Source organism: Protopterus annectens, chromosome 1.part1 (assembly GCF_019279795.1).
Source record: "Protopterus annectens isolate FY-2018-M chromosome 1.part1, PAN1.0, whole genome shotgun sequence".
NCBI lineage: Eukaryota > Metazoa > Chordata > Ceratodontiformes > Protopteridae > Protopterus > Protopterus annectens.
Window position 1 is genome coordinate 578,854,894 of NC_056726.1, and position 18,103 is coordinate 578,872,996.

Genomic DNA, 18,103 nt, shown 5'->3' on the forward strand with positions numbered 1-18,103 from the left:
TAGCAAGCTAAAGGTGTTAAACTGAAAGGCAATTAACCTTACATTCTTGACTAATTTAATCTCAACAACAAATATAATATTTCTTGGTTTCAGTTGCAATTAATGGCTACAGAAGCCATGAAACCTTTAAACTACTGGAGGAAATAATAGATGTGCACCACTATATCAGATGTTCTCCAAACAGGAAGTCATCTGTTATTTCTTCTCCTGCAATCTTCAGCTTACTATTTTTCTCTATCTTTCTGTCATGCACAGGATCTTTCCCACATTTACAATGGCATCACACAACAGAATATAAAAGTGTGCCTAACTCCTGATCATATGATTCCACTAAATAGTACAATTTATAAATACAAGGATGTGTAATTTTTGGCTTCCTAGGAATGAACTCCAATAGCAGTGAATAAATAGAAGAGCCACACAAGACCGAGAGGAGTCCCTCACAGATCTGCTCCTACTGAACTACCTGATTAACACACATAAGGACCCTCCTTTATAGGTTCTATGGTAGGATTCATCCCCTCGAAGAATGAATAGTTTGCATCTTTTTTAATTTCCCACACACAGAAGACAGCAATGCTATGCAATTGTTATGCATACACATCCCCTGCTACAGCCAGATGATTACCCAGCTAATAGTGAGCACTACCATGGAAGCAATAATGAAGATCTGGCTCCTCACTGCTTGCAAGAGATATATCAGTATGTACTTGCTTGAATTACAAGCAATTCCAACAACCGAGGCTTGGCTGGAAGAAGTCTCCCTCACACGAGATGTGAGAGCAAGAGGGTATTTCCAACAAATAAAGGAGGGTCCTGCCACAGATCAACTGATATAGCAAAAATGAATCTGTTATTTCTAATACCAAGAACCATCCCTGATGGGTCCCTTTGGCTGATTTGAATCCCAAGGAGAAAATGACTAGGTTGAAAGAGTCAGATGACCACACAGAATTAAGGACGGTCTAACTGGATAAGGCTGAAGTCTGAATCATGACTGAAATAAACACTCCTGGAGAAGGAAAGCACCTCATATGAAAGATAATGGCACGCAAGAATGCTAAAGGACAGACCTAAGGCAAGTTTTGCAGGGTTGGAGAGGAAAAGGCTTTGTAGTAAAATCCAGAGTGCAATCCATCTGATGGCAAGGCAACTTAAATGCCAATCTACTAAAAAGGAAAAAAAATATATCAAATGCAAGGCACTTCTCTCCCTGGAAACTGATACAAACCACTAAACTTGACTAAGAAACCCAGTACAGCCACCTCAAAAAACACATGGAAAACTTCACTTCAAAGAGCAAAGCCCCCAAACTCTGGGCCCTGCAAAGAAATGGAGATCTAAAGACCAGTTCAAGACAAAAAACAAGACTATCTTCTCAGGAGAAATAGGATCAAATGGGGGAAGCTTGACTGAAGCCCCAAGAACATCTGGCAGAGGCACAGCCATTAGTAAGAGAGAGTTTAGCCCAAGGATAACCTCCAACAAAGTTGTTCAAGCCCTCTGAAAGGAAAGGTTTTCAAAGTAAGAATATAAAAATAAGAAGTTATGTACCTACCATAACGTTCCATGTTAGTTGTCTTCTCTCGCCTTCTTTCTTGCTTGATGGGTTCGGAGCCGATCCCTCGGCTCCGACTCGGCACTTGCTTTAGCTCGAGAACTCCTTTTACCAGCTCGAGGCAGCCCCATATCCCATGATGCAAGGCAGGAAGTACCCAGATCTCGTTTGTTGACAAAAGGGCAATAACACCAAGCATAAACAAAACTTCCCAAAGGAAGAAGAAACTTACAGATGGAAAAAGGACCAGGTCTGAATGGTCTTAGCATAATAGTTTCTTATACAAGGTCTGTCCAGGCCAGGGGGAAGGAGGGAGGGTCGCAGAAAGAAGGCGAGAAGACAACTAACATGGAGCGTTATGGTAGGTACATAACTTCTTAATGTTAAGTTGTCAATCTCGCCTTCATTCTTGCTTGATGGGACCGTCCTAGCACCTCTATCCTGGGTGGCTCAATGGAACAAACTCTTGAGGACTGTAGAGCCAAAACTGGCTCTGTCCCTGGAGGCCAAGTCCAATTTGTAATGGGAAACAAAAGTGTGAGGAGTGGCCCAAGTGGCCGCTGCACAAATAGTATCCAAAGGCAGTCTAGCTTGAAAAGCTGTAGAAGTAGCTAAACTCCTAGTTGAATGTGCTTTAGGTTTTGAGCATAGCTGTTTTCCCCTGATCGTATAAATTTCAGTGATGACCGAAGAAAGCCATCTGGACAAAGTCACTTTAGAAACAGGAAGGCCTTTTTTATTATCCGCATAGGAAACAAAAAGTTGATAAGATTTTCTAAATTTTTTTGTTCTGTCCAAATAAAATCTGAGCTGACGGTGGACGTCAAGATAATGTAGCTTTTGTTCAGCTCTATCTGAATAGTTAGGAAAGAATACGGGGAGATCAATGGATTGATTCAGATTGTTTTTTGAAGCGACCTTAGGTAAAAAGGATGGATTAGTTCTCAAAGATACTCTGTCTTTGTGAAAAATCAAATAGGGGGGTCGAACTGAAAGAGCATGAAGTTCCGACACCCTCCTGGCAGATGTAATAGCCACTAGGAATAAAGTTTTCCAAGAAAGATATTTCAAGGAACAAGAAACAGCTGGCTCGAAGGGGGGAAGAATCAATGATGTCAGCACCAAATTTAGATCCCACTGAGGAGGAGGATTCCTGATTGGAGGTTTTAGTAGGAAAATTCCTTTCAAGAAGGCCCTGCAGAGTCTATGGGACATAATATTATGATCTGCTATCCCGACATGAAAATTAGAAATAGCAGCCAACTGAACTCTGACTGTTGAAGAAGAGGAGCCTGCATTAAAATCTCTGCTAAGAAGTCCAGAACTGCCTGAACAGGGGCAGTGAAAGGATCAATATTTTGGGCCTTAGCCCAATAAGAGAAACGTTCCATTTGCTTGTGTAAATCCTCCTGGTAGAGGATTTTAGTGAAGCTACTATGATATCTCTAACTGGGTTAGAGATCAAAGGAAGCCTGGCTAAGGAAGGAAGTGGAGCAACCATGCTGTGAGGTTGAGAGAAGGAATTGACCTGTGCAGCTGACCGGATTGGTGAATCAGTAGATCTGGCACTGGGTCCAGATGCCAGCTGCGCCAATAGGTGGCGATGGAGGAGCGGGAACCAAACTTGTCAAGGCCAATAAGGGGCAATGAGAATCAATTTGGCTCTCAAAACGGTAGCTTTCTGGATCACCTGAGGGATCAGAGGAAATGGAGGAAGGCATAAAGAAGTCCCTGGGGCCAATCCTGGGTCAGGCGTCTCTGGGGGATGGCCTGATAGAGGAAGAGGCTGAAGAAGTCTGGACATTTGCTGTTTTGGGGAGTAGCAAAAGATCGCAACATGGACGACCCCATTCCAGAAAAATCTCTTCCGCTATAGATTGCTTGAGAGACCACTCGTGAGGCATGAGGATAGCTCTGCTCAATCTGTCCGCTATAATGTTGGTTTTCCCAGGGATATGCGTTGCTACCAGAAACCGATGAGAGGAGATCGCCCATTGCCAAAGTCTGGCTTCTCGACACAAGGGGTAGGACTTGGTTCCGCCCTGTTTGTTGATATACCAAACTACAGACATGTTGTCTGTGTGGACTGCAATTGTCCCTACGGGAAGAAAGTCGTTGAGGGCTTGCAGCGTTAAAAGCACTACTGGGGTCGCCAGGACATTTATGTGCAGATGGTACTCGAGCGGTTGCCACGTCCCATGAACCATCCTGCCCTGATAATGACCCCCCCACCCGATCAGGGAGGCATCCGTGGTGACAGTGGCTATCGGGGACGGGGGTACAAAGCACCTGCCTTGGTGAACCTGAGGCGATGTGATCCACCAAGCAAGATGTTGTTTGCATGTCTGTGTCACCAGAATCTGATGACGCATTGGGAGTTGCTGGTATGACCACTGTGTGAACAGCATCCACTGAAGGGCGCATGTAGAATCGAGCCAGGGGAAGAAGAGTAATGGCCGCAGCCATGAGACCTAATACCTTTAGAACCATTCTGGCCTGTACTTTCTTGCTGGCCAGAATGATCCTGACATGAGTCTGAATGTCTGAAACTCTTTGTTCTGTAAGGGTAGCTGACATCCGAACAGTGTCTAAATTTGCGCCTATGAAGGTAATAGACTGGCAGGGCGATAAGGATGACTTTTGAAGTTGATTGAGATGCCTAAATGAGAACAAAGGTCTATTGTGTAATCCCTGGCTTGTATAAGCTGATGCCTGGTGGTGGCTGACAGGAGCCAGTCGTCGAGATCTGGAAACACCTGGAATCCTTGGCGTCTCAGGTGAGCCGTGACCACTGCCATGCATTTGGTGAACACTCTGGGGGCTGTAGTGAGACCAAAGGGCAGGGCTCTGAACTGGAAATGACTGGACCCCAGCCGGCGGAGAAATCTCCTGGGCGTCTGTGAATTTTGATGTGATAGTACACATCCTGAAGATCTATTGAGCACATCCAGTTGTCCTTCTGTAAGAAGGGCAGAATTGATTGAAGAGTGACCATTGAATCTTGTCTTCCTGACAGACTTGTTGAGTCTGCTGAGATCAATATTGGTCTCCAGTCTCCCGTCTTTTTGGGGACCAAAAAGAACCTTGAAGTAGATTCGGGCTCTGAATGGTCTATTGTAACTGGCTGAATGGCTCTTTTGCAGTAGTTTTGCGATTTCTGACTCTGCAATGTCCCTTAGACCGGGTGGTACATCTGGAAGGGAACTTGAGGGGAAGGGACTTTCCTCGAAAGGAATTATGTAACCCTTGGATATGATCGACTGTACCCATCTGTCTTGAGTGAGGGAATGCCAGGCTTCTGGGTACAGTGATAATCTTCCCCCGACTGCCTCCAAGGAGGGACAGCCGGGCAACACCTCAGGGATGCTGAAAAGGCTTCTCAGGAAGAGACTCCCTGTTGCCCTGGTTCTTCGGACCCCCTCTGCCTCTAGGCGTCTGTTGTTGCTACACCCTCTGCCTCTAGGGGTAAACTGACCACGTGAATCCGGCGTGACTCCTTGGGATTTACGGAACCACATTTTCCCACCCTTCTGTAATTTGGGATAAGGCCTAGAAGGGGTGGAAAAACGGACTCCAACAGCAGAAAGAGTCTTGCCGTCCTGCTCACACCTGGTCAAGGTTTCCTTCACCTGAGGGCCAAACAAAGCTGACCCATCAAAGGGAGAATTTGTGAAGGACGCCTTAAAGGGATCCGCAAAATCACATAGCCGCATCCAGGCTTGGCGTCTAAGAGCCACACCTGTGCCTGCGGCTCTACTCGCTCCATCAGCAGCATAAGATATTAGCCGCATGGAGGAGTTAGCAATGGAATTGAGGGTTCCTAGCTGCGAAGCAATCTTTTCTTGGGCCCCTGCAGCTGTAGGATCCTGAACTACTTCTCCCAGCTCCTTCAGGATATCTCTCTGGAGTCTGGTGAAGTGACAAAGATAATTCAGCGAACGCATAGCAAAGGTCGCTGAGGAAAACATCCGCTTGCCGTACCTATCCATGGTCCTAGAGTCCTTATTAGGAGGATGGACGGGCACAGAAAAATCTGCAAGTTCCTTTTTGGTGGCCGCAGCCACCACCATGGCATCAGCAGGGACACCCTTGGTAAGGAATTGTTTGTCACTAGGGGCAGTTATAAATTTAGAAGGCCTCCTAGGGACTGGCTCTACAGAGTCAGGAGCTGTCCACGCCTTTCGAGCAATAACCTGCATAAGGGGGTCGAAAGGCGGAGACACCCAGGAGGTGGAGGGCCGAGATCCAAACGCCTCTAGGTATACTGACTCATCCTCAGAGGGATTGTTGGTGGGCCAGTTTCCCCTCTGTTTCAGAAGTTCTAGGATGTCTGAGAAGGAGACATCCTCAGGGGGGGATCTAGGGGATCCCTCTGACTCATCAAAGTCAGTATCCGAAGTGACAGACTCGGGGAGTCTACATGCTTCCTCTTACAAGTCCTCTTCCTAGGAGGATCTCCCGAAACATCAGGAGAATCCTCGGAAGAGGGGAAATTCCCAATGGGGAAACCTGAGGCGGAGGATCTCTGGGTCCTGTAGCAAGAGAAGTGGCAGAGATGTCAACAGGTACAATAGAGGGAGGAGCTACGGAAGAGACTGCTGACTGATACTAGTGGCCAGTACACTCTTCATCACCTCGAATGCTCCCCTCCCAGGCAGGTCCGAGAGGCCCGCTCCAAGAGCTAGGAACTCCAGGGGCCACCGAAGGGAAGTCTCGAGGCAGATGTCGGAGCCGAGCTCACCAAGGCCGAGGCTCCAAGGGGAAGAGCGGGTTCGGACAAGGGTCCGATGCCACTCACCCCTCGGAGGAGACCATGGAAGCCCGACCACGAATCCCTCTAAGGAAGAGGAGATAAGAGTAGGGGCTGAAGGAACAGAAGGGGTATCCGTCCTCCAGCCGTAGCAGTAACCAAGCCCGAAGACTCCAACTCCAAGCTCTGGGGTAGAGTTGAAGGAGGAACTGTAACGGGGTGTGGACCAACAGTGCGTCTGCTGAGACGGACTGTGTAGCATTTGGGCCAGTACCTGTGACTTGAGCAATCTACTGACCACTCTCTCTAGGTCATGATCTGACAACCTGGATGACCTTGAAGATCGGCTCCGATGGCTCGCTCCGATAGAAGAGGCGAGGCGGGCGAAGTATCGGCTCCAAGGAAGGAGACCTCGATCTCTTCCTGGAATGGACCATCGGAGCCGATATTACTGATCCTGTCGGCACCGATTTCGGAGCCGACAGAGCGTCTCGATGTATCGGCTCCAGCGGGCCGATACAGCCACAAAAGTAGCGGTGTGGGAGCCGACCAGAGCCGACACCAATGCCTGTGCCACATGGGTGTTGGAGCCGATCGGGCCGACACCGATGCCCGTGCTGCGTGGGTGTCGGGCGGTTGGAACCGACACCACAGTGGTCAAAGCATTCAGCACCGATAGCCATCGGCGAAAGCTTAGTGGATCCAGAATCGGCTCCAGCGAGCCGATCTCGACTCTATACGAGTGGAGCCGAGGCCACAGGCTTAGAAACAGAAGCCTGGGTCTTGGCAGGTTTAGTTGACTTTGAGGGGCCGACTTGGCGGAGAGCCCTCCGGCTTAAGAAGACCCCTGAGAATCAACTTATTCCGTCTCTCCTGCAGGACTCTCTGGCTGAAGGAGTGACAAATAGCACAGGAGTCCTGCAGGTGAAGAGGGCCCAAACAGTACAGGCAAGAAGTGTGACCGTCTGTCAGAGACATCTTCTGACAGCACGAGTCACACTTCTTAAAACCTGAAACCCTCTCTTTAGACATGGTGCCTTAACACAACACACACACACCAGTCCAATTAAATTAAACTAATACCAAAAGGTATTTAGTAAAAACACCAACACACACACCTAACAGGGGGATGGGATAGGAATTAACTGACTAAAAAATTCAAAAGAGACAGGGAATTCTGTCAGAAAAGTTAAATTTAAAGTTAAACTATGAAAACAAATTAGTTTTTAACTAAAAAGGGGCTTAAATGTCACAAATGTGAATTACTTACCAGGAGCTGGTAAAGAGAAGACCTCCCAAGCGAAGCGGCAAACGAGATCTGGGTACTTCCTGCCTTGCATCATGGGATATGGGGCTGCCTCGAGCTGGTAAAAGGAGTTCTCGAGCTAAAGCAAGTGCCGAGTCGGAGCCGAGGGATCGGCTCCGAACCCATCAAGCAAGAATGAAGGCGAGATTGACAACTTAACATCTACATTTCCAAAAGCAAATCCTCAACCAGCTTGGAGGTCAGACACCTCATTCCCAACTTCCATCTACAATGGGTGGAGGATTGCCTAGTAATCTGACACTGGGAATATCAATGATACTAAAAAGCAGGCTATAGAAGCAGAACTTATCGTCTTTTCCACATTGGGAAAGTACAGTTGTGTACCTACCATAAATGTAGATGTTCGAGTGTATTCACTGTTGCAGTCATTACTCTTGGATTATCCTACTGGCAGGCTACCCTCCGTCGGCCAGAATTCCAAAGTCTAGGTCTGGCGTTGGTTGCTGTCGCCTCCTCCCTGACGTCAGTGCGCCAGGGGTATAAAAGATGCAGCAGACACCATTTTCTTCAGTTTTTCTTGCCCCAGATGTCAGATGCCCCCAAATTGGTAGGCTGAAAAAAATATGCAAATAAAAATGCATGCACAAAAATAACATTTCCTTCATCTACAAGCAAATACACCAAATAGGTTGTATAGGACTGAGAAGTGCAGATAGACCCAGCAAAGAAAAGGGGGATGGTGGGTGGGTAACCTGGACTGCAACAGAATACACTCAAATATCTACATTTATGGTAGATACACAGCTGTACTATGTTCATCATGTTTCACGGTTGCAGTCATTACTCTTGGGTTGAATCCCAAAGCTGAGAATGGGTGGCTGGGCTAACTAGGATTAGGAGAGGCTATGAGGCCCTGCAGGACTGCAGTGGCAAAGCCTGCACTGGACTTAAGAGTAAAGAGGTAAGTGGTAGTGCTTTGTGCAGGTGTGCACTGAACTCCAGATTGCAGCCTCTAAGATATCTTTGGTTGGTACTCCTCTGAGGAAGGCTGCTGAAGTGGCTACTGCTGCTCTGGTGGAATGAAGCCTAATGCCCTAAGGCACTGATTTGCCATGTTGAGAATAGCAGAAACGGATGCAATGGCCTATCCATTTAGAAATAGTCTGTTTTGAGACAGCCTTTCCTTGTGATCCCACAGCATATGACACTAAAAGTTGCTCAGTCTTTCTGAAAGCTTTAGTTCTGTCCAAGTAGAAGCGTAGCTGCCTGTGTATGTCCAAAGAATGCAGAATTTTCTCACCCTTGTTCTGTGGATTTGGATAAAAGGTAGGCAAGTGAACGGTTTGGTTGAGGGCCACACTGGACACCACCTTTGGCATAAATGTAGGGTTTGTCCTCAGAGAAACCCTGTCTGGATGAAAAATGATGATGAGTGCTTGTAACTCCGAGACTCGCCTTGCAGAGGTTATTGCTAGGAGCAGAGCTTTTTTCCAGGATAAGAATTTTATATCTGCTGTTGATGCTGGCTCGAAAGGAGGCAATGTGAGTTTTTCCAAAACATAACTGAGGTCCCAGGCCGGAATTGGTGCTCTCCTTCGAGGCCTAATGTTTTTTGTCCCTCTGAGGTACTGCCTTATTAAAGGATGAGAAAAGATAAGTGGTTCCGCATTGTAATGGGCTGAAATGGCAGAGACATGAATCTTAATTGATGAGAAAGAAAGGCCTTTGTTCAGCATCTCAGTTAGGTATTGTAAAATCTGAGGGATATTTGGTACACACGTGTCAATGTCTTGTTCCTGGTTCCAAGCACAGAATCTCTTCCATTTCTCTGCATAAGATTTTCTGGTACTGGGCCTCCTGGCCTCCAAGATAACATCCAAAACAGCTTTTGAAAGAGGAGTGTTCTGAAGGGCTGCATTATCCGCCATGCTGCCAGATTTAGGGTCCTGAATTGGCTGTGCAGGATCTGATTGTTTTGTTGGGTCAGCAAGTGAGAAGTTTGAGGCAATATCCATGCTGGACCTTGAGACAAGCTCTTTAGGATTGGGTACCAGTGCTGGCGTGGCCAGTCTGGTGCAATCACGATCATTTTTGGCTTCTCTTGTCTGACCTTTAGGAGTACCCTGGGAAGGAGAGGCAGTGGAGGAAAGGCATATACTGTTAGATTTTTCCAGCTGAAGGATAGGGCCACTTTCCATGCTTGCTTGTGATAAATCCTTGTGCAAAATCTCTGCAATTGGCAGTTGTGAGGGGAGGAAAATAGATCTATGTCTGGGCATCCCCATTTCCTTATTATCACGCTGAAGACTTGTGCATCCAGTTTCCATTAGTGGGGATCCATGAGGTTTCTGCTTAGTTCGTCTGCCAGAGTATTTGTTTTTCCTGGCAGGAATTCTGCTTGCAGGTGAACTTGAAAAGCCAATGATGTGTCCCATAAGGTCATTGCTTGTCTGCAGAGGGGGTAGGAATGTGTACCTCCCTGCTTGTTTAAGTACCACATGACCGTAGTGTTGTCAGTCTTTATCAGTAACTGTCCTGGATGAAGCAGGTCCTTGAAAGCTGTCAGGGCATTTTGAACAGCTAGCATCTCTTTTTGATTGATGTGAAGATGCATCTGGTTTGCAGGCCATGTGCCCTGAATACATTTTCCTGGCATATGGGCCCCCCAGGCATAATCTGATGCATCCGTTGTCAGTGTATGTCTGGCTGTGGGTAGACTGAATGGCAGACCCTCGTTGTGGTGACTGGCTTCTGCCCACCATCGAAACTCCTGTTGCAGGCCGGGAATGAGTGCAATTACTGTCTCCAGGCTGTGGCAATGCTGAGTCCAAACACTTTTTAGATACCATTGTAGTTTCCTCAATATGCAGTCTGGCATATGGAATTAGTAGAATGCATGATGCCATGAAACCCAAGGCCTGCAGGATTTTCCTTGCAGATAAGTGGGTTTTTGTTGCCAATTTCTTGAAGTAAGTAGTCAGATGCTTTTGTTTGTCTGGCGTGAGATAAGCCGTCTGGGCAGTTGTATTTAAGCTTGCACCCAGGAATATTATCTCGAGAGGGCACTAGTTTTGATTTCTTTTCGTTTACTGTGTACCCTAGGCCAATTAGTAATCTTTTTACAAACGCCAGATGCTGTAGAAGAATATCTTTGTTCTCTGCTTGAATTAGGTGGTCGTCCAAGCAGGGATATATTTGAATTCCTTTTTGTCTGCAAAACGCAATTACTGGTGCCAGGCATTTTGTGAAGACCCTGGGCGCAGTAGATAAGCCAAAGGGCAGTGCAGAGAATTGGTAATGCATTGGAGCCAGCTATGAATCAGAGGTATCTTCTGCAAGATTGTCTGATTGGGACATGCAGGTATGGCTCCTTTAGGTCCAAAGTTACGAGCCAAGCCTTCTTGTCCAGCATGGGCAGTAGCTGCTGTAGAGTCAACATCTTGAATTTTGGAACTTCCAGAAACTTTAGTATAGACAGGTCCAGTATTTGTCTCCAGGTTTTGTCCTTTCTTGGTACTAGGAAAACTCTTGAGTAAAATCCTTGCCTCTGCTCTTGTTGTGGTACTTGCTGAATGGCCCTCATGTCCATGAGGGCTGTAATTTGTTTTTGTGCCTCTGCCCATTGATTGTGTGGCAGGACTGGCATACCTTTTGACCTTGGTAGAGTGTGAAAGTGGAACCTGTAGCCTTGGGACACTATGTTCAGGACCCATTTGTCTTGGGTAACCATTTGCCAATTTGATGAAAAAAGTGCTAGTTTTCCCCCTAAGGGGGCTGCCAAAAGAAAAGTGCTTGGATCTGGTACAGGAAAGTCATTGGGACTGTTTCCTCTAAGGCTGTGATTTGTCTTCTCTGCTTTTGGAGGTAGGAGCACCCCATTGTTTAGGCCTGTATGAGCCTTGGGGCTGAGATCTGCCTCTGGGGCGCCTGTATCTGCTTCTTTGTGGCCTGTCTGACACTGGAAAGGACCAATTTTTAGAAGGCCAGTTCCTGCTAAACCTGGGTGGCTGTACCTTTAAGAAATCCTTGACCGTCTGCATGGATTTTGCTTTATCCTCCATTTTTTTCAACACCTCTTCTGCTTTAGTACCAAACAAAGTATCATGCTGTAATGGTGCATCTAATAATTTTGATTTAACATGATCAGGCAGATTCTGTTCCTTTAACCGAGCATGTCTTCTAATAACAGAACCTGTAACAGCGGCCCTGCAAGAGGCCTCCAGTGAATCATAACCACATTGCAAAGTATGCGTTCCCACTTGTTCAGCTGCATGCAATAAATCCTGCAATTCCTTGTTCTCTGAACATTCAGTATTTGTCAACAATTTCTGTTTAAGCAGCAACATTAAATATTGCTGATATTTAAGCATATTAAACTGACAATTTAAAGCCCTTACAGCCAGGGTAGCAGAAGTGTAGACTTTTTTCCCCCCATCTGTCTAGAGCCCTAGAATCCCTATCAGAGGGGACAGGGTTTTTTGCAATGGAAATTTTGACCCCTTTGGGACCCTGAGATATAGTTTCTGGGTCAGCAGCGGGGTTTTTATATAGGAATTTATGAGAATCCGGGACTCTGTAGTATCTGTCTGGCTTAGCAGGTGCAGGGGATAAAAAGCCAGGGGACAGGCCAGACTCTGAAAATACATCATCTACAATGTCTAGAACAGGTGGAATAGCAAGGGGTCTGTGCTGAGGAAGTAGCAGAAAGTCTCTGAGCCTTTTCTTAGATTCAGAATAATCTTGGCTCTCCCACTGGAAATGCTCCCTCATGGTATGCAGGGTTTCCCCAAAAGAATAATCCTCAGCAGGAGAGGCTGAAGGAATGGATTCTTCAGCATCAGAATCCTCATAGGGAAGCATGGAATAATCCTGTTCAGAAGAGGAATCAGAGGAACTAGAAACTTGATCAGAAGAATCATACTCTGTCTCTTGCCTAGGCCTCTTATCAGGAGGGGGATGGGGGCCCCTGATCAAAGTAATTAGGTCTTCGGCCATTTTGAGCATCTGTTTTTTAGGCATGGAAGTCTGAGTAGGAGAATGCTGTACTTGTTTCTTTGTCTTTAGAGCTGTTTTAGTCTTTGAAGCTGAGGATGGCTTAATATATAGTTGTGTAGGTCTGAAGACACCCTCAGAAGCTGATGCCTGCTCAGCGGCTCCGGACCCATCTGAGGGAATGATTTCCGAGTGTCCAATACCTTGAGTATCCAGAGGCCCAGTCGGCTCCACGTGGGAGTTGGAAGCGGCCTGTGATTCGGAGGTAGCAGGCCCCAGGGGCTGCGAAAGCGCCTTACTGAGAACCGGTGAACTGGTGACTGGCCTAGCATAGGCCTCGTCGTCGGTTTTGGACCTCGGATGCCTATCCTTTTCCTTGTCCTTGCGTTTTTTGTAAACTCCGGTTGTCGGCTGTTCCGTCGGCATTATGTAATTAAATCTTCGGCCAAAGTAATGAAATGCAAAATCGAACCGACGCTTAACAGTGCGTTGGTTAAATCTAGCGCAAAAACGACAGCTAGCAACGTTGTGATCAGGGCCTAGGCAAGGAATACAGTAAGAGTGAAAATCCTTATGAGGTATTTGCTTCCCACAAAAAATACAATTGTTAACTTTTTCTGACATCGGTCTGGAGCAAGAAAAAAGTTTCCCCAACGGGGTACTTAGCTTTAATGAAGACTTCGGTTCTGAAATTCGGATGTGAAAATCTCAGGAGTCGGCCGACCGGCACTTGCGAACTGCTTTTGCTTTTGGCACAGCGCGGCAAGAAAGACTGGAAAAAATGGTGTCGGTTGCATCTTTTATACCCCTGGTGCACTGACGTCAGGGAAGAGGCAACAGCAACCGACGCCAGACCTAGACTTTGGAATTCTGGCCGACTGTGGGTAGCCTGCCAGCAGGATAACCCAAGAGTAATGACTGCAACAGTGAAACACGATGAACATCCATATTCACTCGAACTCGAGTAGAAGCATTCCCAGCCGCTCAAAACCCTTCACCTTCCCAGAACCCAGCCAGCAAGCTGAAGGGAGTCAGGCAAAAAAAAAAAAAGAAAAAAGATCTAAGATGGTACTAATGTGCAGCCAGATTTCAGTCATATGAGGGGAAACATCCTTGGCCCCAACCAAAGAGGGTTCTCAAAATTGCCAAATTATTTTACTATTATAAGTCCAAAACTATGTACCAGTTGGCTATCAAGAGGCATCAAGAATGAACTTTATCTTTCTCCCTGAACTGAGACATGCAATCAAACATCATGAAATGAAAAAAAAATCTAAGGGAACCTCTAAACTACAAACGGGAAAAACACCTCCTGAAACCCTCCCTCCTTCTACATCTACTGACCCAACAGGAGAACTGAAGGGCTGTGATTCTCTCAGGCTACCGAAGGGGCAATTTTCTGAGCTGCATACCTCTGCAGATTATGTGGACCTATTTCTTCATCACAGGCCATGAGAAAACTGATGAAGTGACTTTAGCCATCACTGTGCCCTGAGACTTGGTAAGTACCTTTGCAAAGTGGAGCCTGTTTTTCAAAAAATCTCACCAAGGCGACACTGATATACAGACTGTATTTATAGCATATAGCATATATCATGGACAGAAGTCAAAAACAAAAAAAGGTAGCTGGGTGCACAAGATCCAGGATAAAAAAAGTGTCCAATCCTGGTAGATGCACTGGTGCCAGGACTGGAAAAAAATTACAGTGTAGAATCCTCAAAATATAGAAGCATTCCTACAATGGAGCCAGGCTAGGCCCAGGGGAAAGATGGCCCCCCTGTTATAGAAGGAAGTAGCAAGTCCACAAAAATCACAAAACTTGATTGGCCAAAGAACAGCCATAAAGACGATAGAGTGGACTATTGAAGATAAGAAAGAAATTGTGTATTGCTACTATTATGTAAAAAGCCCAGAATTTCCACACACAAGATAAACAAAACGATTGAGACAGAAAGTAGAGGAAAGAAAAATACTTCCACAAGAAAAACTGTCAGAAGCTTCAAATAAAAAATTGCATTCATTAATACAACAGATTTTTGAAAAACAGTATATAGATAGAAACTTTGATCTGTTTGGAAAAAGAAGCATCTGAGGAAGTGCAAAAATATAAACAACAAAACCTAGAGATATTTGAAATATATAAAAAAGAAATATGGACATGGAAAAGAAAGAAATTTGATATGGTGCAATATTTATGCAAATGAGAAAGCCAAGTCAACGAATATAGAGAAGGCAGTCTCAAAGACATTCAAAGAGAAATACAAGCAAATGCATCCAGATATGGAAAATTTCACAATAAAAAAAATAATATCACAAATATGTAATGTGGAAAAGAAGATTAGTAAAGCAGAAGTTAAAGAAATAGAAGTTGAAGTTATGGAGTACCTGAGAAGTGAAGGATTTAATGTAGGTGTAACACAGACTACGTCACAGCATGATGGAGTGAGCCCCCAGAATAAGGAAAAGCAAGTAGATCAGGAGACATGTGAAGAAGAAATATGGACATGGGAAAGGAAAAGAGATTTAATATGGTGCAATATTTATGCAAAGGAGAAAGCATAACCAATACAAAAAGAGCAACACCAAAGATATTTGAAGAGAAATACAGGCAAAGAAATCTGGATATGGAAAACTTTACAATACAAAAAATAAGAAGACTAACAGGAAAAGTGGAAAAAAAGATTAATAATGAAGAAGTCAAAGAAATAGAAACTGAAGTTATGGAGCAGCTGCAAAGAGAAGGACTCAGTGTATAAAATCGAATGCAAAAACCACCACAACAGGACAGAGCAATAGATATCTAAATTAAGGGGAAACCAGTGGAACAGGAAGCAATTGGTCAGGTGCCATATCAAGATATTTTACAGCCTTCCACAGGAAACCAGTATAAACGTTCACTTGAAGCTAGACAGCAAGGAAAGGAACAGATAACCGTGGAAGCTCCACGGCAAGAAAGACTGATGTAATGGCGTCAGCTGCCTTACTTTATATTACTGACGACCTGATGTCAGTCCTCAAGCAACAGCAACCGGCGCAGAAATAATACGTCCCTGGTATTTGGGCCGGCTGACAGCTACCCTGGCATGGATAACCCAAATGTGATGACTGCAACAGTGAAACATGAAGAATATCTGTGGAAACTGATGCAGTCAATATTGAGGAGTGATGGGCCACAGTGAGCTCCCATATGACAGAGCAACAGATGACACAGGATAAAACTGAAGAGAATGTGCCACAGGAAACAGAAAACAGGGGATGTGCTCTCAGTTTAGAAGAAAAAAAGCTAAGAGAAGAGTTGCTTGATTTAATAGACATGAATAGATATATTAAGACCAATGAGAGAAATAGACTGCAGAAGGTCAATAAAACCCAAAAAGTAAGAAGTCTGATAAAACAAATGAATGCAGTAATTAGGACTGCCCATGAAGATCCATGTGATATAAGAGAAGTAAACAGTATATAGCACTGCTAAACTAATAACGGATAAAGTTCTACCACAAGGTCACAGGGTAGTGAGGGAAAGGAAGGGGAGAAATCGAATACCATCATGAATATATTGAATAGAGAAAACTATAAAACAATTAAGACAAGAAGTGCCACTGTTAGAAGATTATAGAAGAGGGAAAAGATCAACAAAAATACCAAGAAAGATAGATGTGATTAAAGCAATGCACAGTATTAGAACAGACCAGGATCTATCATGCACGAACGCAAATAAACTAAAAATTTCAGCAAAGGCAGAAAAACTTAGAAGATACACAGATAAATATAAGGGAAAAGTACAAAATAAGTAATTTATTGACGACCTAAAAAAGTTTTAGAGCGTTGGGAAATAAGGTAAAAGGAATTGAAAGACCACCAAAAACAGAGGAAGTAGACACATTTTGGAGAAGTATTTATGAAGACCCTGTGGAACATAACAAAGATGCTAAATGGATAGAAGAAGTAAGAGAGAGAATAAGAAGTTCAGAGGTACAGGATATGAAACGGGATGAAATAACAGCCAGAGAGATTGAACAAAGTTAAGAAAAGCCTCTAACTGGAAAACTCCATGCCCAAATGCAATACCTAACTTTTAGTTAAAAGTATTAACATATTTGTAAGAGGATTTAGCCATGAGTAAGAAGTATTTATAATGTGCACCCCGAAAAGACACCACACTGGCTAACAACAGGCAAAACAATGCTCTTACTTAAGAGTGAACCTGCAAGCTACCCTAAAAATGATAGGCCAATAACTTGCCTTCCAACGACGTACAAACTATACATGCAAATTGACACAGTTTATAGTCATTTAGAAGAAAACTGAATTATGGCAGTAAAACAAAAAGGCAATAAAAGAAAGTCATATGGAGCAAAGGGTCATTTGTTGTTAAATAAAGTTATAGTGGAGAACTGTAAGAAGGGGAAGAATCGAAGTATGGCATGGATTGACTACAAAAAAGCATTTGATAGTATCCCACATTCATGGATAAAAGAGTGCTTAAAAATGTATACGATACACTCTACACTGATTGACTACATTACAGTAACCATGAAACAATGGCAGACCACTTTGCAATTAAGTCATGATAAAGGACAGATTATTATCCCAGGGATAAAAATTCAAAGGGGGATATTCCAGGGTGACTCTCTGTCATTATTGCTATTCTGCCTTGCCATTAATCCATTAAGCTGTTTACTTAACAGCTTATGGCATGGCTACAATTTTGCTCCTAGAAAACAGCAAAGTCTAATGACTTCTCATCTTCTCTTTGTAGAGGATTTAAAACTGCATAGCTCATCAGATGAGGAACTGAAAGCACAGTTGTAGGTTGTCAAAACTTTTTCAGATGATATTAGAATGTCATTTGGTCTTGATAAATGTGCAAAAGCAACCTTTAAAGCAGGAAAACTGCAGCACCAGGAATCAGTTTGGGCCAAGAATGTGATATAAAAGAACTTGAGCATGAGGGAGTGTATACATACTTGGGAATTGATGATCAGTAATAAAACATGAACAAATGTGAATAAAACTCAGTAAGGAATACTTAAGAAGACTTAAATTAATCCTGAGAACAGCACTGACATCTAGGAAGAAGATCCAAGCTATAAATCAATTTGCTTTTCTTGTCGTAACGTGCAGTTTTGGAGTGATTGACTGGTTTCAAAAAGTACTGGATAGATTAGATATTAAAAAAGAAGGATGTGTCATGCTCACCAAATGATTTATAAAAGTCAGTGTACACCAAGATTATATATTCCCCATTCCAAAGGAGGGATGGGCCTCCTTGAAACTGATTACATGTATAGATCTGCAATCGTGGGACTCCACACATATACTGACCTCACAAGATCCAAATGTAGTGAAAGTTTTGAAACATGAGGAAAATAAATCTAAGGTGACTTCTCTGCCTAATTTAGCAGAAGAATATCAATGTCAAGCAGGAATGGAAACCAAACCATAAGTAGATAAAAAACAGGTAGCAAATGAATGTGCCAAAAAATAAAAGAAAGAATATATGGTGAAGGACCAGATGCGAAGGCAAGAAATGTGG

The 18,103-nt window shown here is 44.3% G+C and overlaps 1 protein-coding gene across 2 annotated transcripts in view; it reads right to left on the minus strand.

Moving 5' to 3' along the window:
* NNT (nicotinamide nucleotide transhydrogenase) overlaps positions 1-18,103 on the minus strand; it is a 1,308,245-nt gene that overhangs the window by 89,680 nt on the left and 1,200,462 nt on the right. The window lies entirely within an intron of this gene.